General features: G+C 40.1%; 1 protein-coding gene across 4 annotated transcripts in view; it reads left to right on the forward strand.

Annotated features, from left to right (window-relative positions):
* BRCA1 (BRCA1 DNA repair associated) overlaps positions 1-1,189 on the forward strand; it is a 72,746-nt gene that overhangs the window by 18,022 nt on the left and 53,535 nt on the right. The gene's annotated exons all lie outside the window — the stretch shown is intronic.

Raw genomic sequence — 1,189 nt, forward strand, 5'->3', positions numbered from 1 at the left:
AGTAACAATCACATTGTGTGATGACTAACTTTGACAGACTCAGCTCTTCTCAGCAATGCAAAGATCTAAGTAGTAATACAAGACAGTACATGATTAAATGCCCTAGTAAGGACTAGACAATAAGTGTTATAGGACTTTTTTTTTTTTGGAGGCAGTTGGGGTTAAGTGACTTGTGAAGGGTCACACAGCTGATGTCGGGGCCAGATTTGACCTCAGGTCCTCCTGACTCCAGGGCCAGTGTTCTATCCACTGCACCACCCAACTGCCTCATGTGTTATAGGAATTTAAGGAACAGGGAAAGAATGGTGTCTAGCAAGAAAGCCAAGTGCTTGCCAAGCCATGTTCAGGCCCTGGTTTGTCTGAGCAGCTACGGGACAAGGGAAAAGGATCTGGGCAATCTCCTGGGACATAGAAGAGTTGTCGAAAGACAGACCTAGAGGCAGAAACAGACAGTGTTGTCCTCTAAAGTGTTTTTCTCAATTATTTGAGTAAAGTAGTCAATCACATTTTTATAAAGTTTGTGAATGACACAAAGCTGGGAGAGGAGTAGCGAATATATGATGGCAGAATCCACATCCAAGGGGCAGCTGGGTGGCACAGTGGATAGAGCTCTGGCCTTGGAGTCAGGACGACCCGAGTTCAAATCTGGCCTCAGACACTTGATACTTACTAGCTGTGTGGCCCTGGGCAAGTCACTTAACCCTGATTGCCTCACAACAAAAAAAAAAGAATCCATGTCTAAAGATATACCAAACAGATTAGAACAGTGAATGGGCCAATTCTAATGTGGTGAAGTGGAATAGAGATAAAATATGAAATTTTCTTTTTTTTTTTTATTAATTTCTTTTGATTTATCAATAATCACTTCCATATACTTTTGAGTTTAAAATTTTTCTCCCCTTACTTCCCACCACCCTCCCCAAGACGGCGCACAATCTGATGTAGGCTATACATTTACATTCATATTAAACATATTTTCACATTAGTGATGTTGTAAGTAAAAATTAAAACCAATAGGAGGAACCATCAGAAAGAGGAAACAAAATTCAACAGAAGAGAAAAAAAAATAGCAATTGAACTTCCATAGTTCTTTCTTTGGGTGTGGATAGCATTTTCCATCACAAAGCCTTTGGAGATGTCTTAGATCCTTGCATTTCCAGGAAGGGTTAAGTTTATCAGTATTAGTCAT

Source organism: Vombatus ursinus, unplaced genomic scaffold (genome assembly GCF_900497805.2).
Source record: "Vombatus ursinus unplaced genomic scaffold, bare-nosed wombat genome assembly UNPS02014797.1, whole genome shotgun sequence".
NCBI classification, from domain to species: domain Eukaryota; kingdom Metazoa; phylum Chordata; class Mammalia; order Diprotodontia; family Vombatidae; genus Vombatus; species Vombatus ursinus.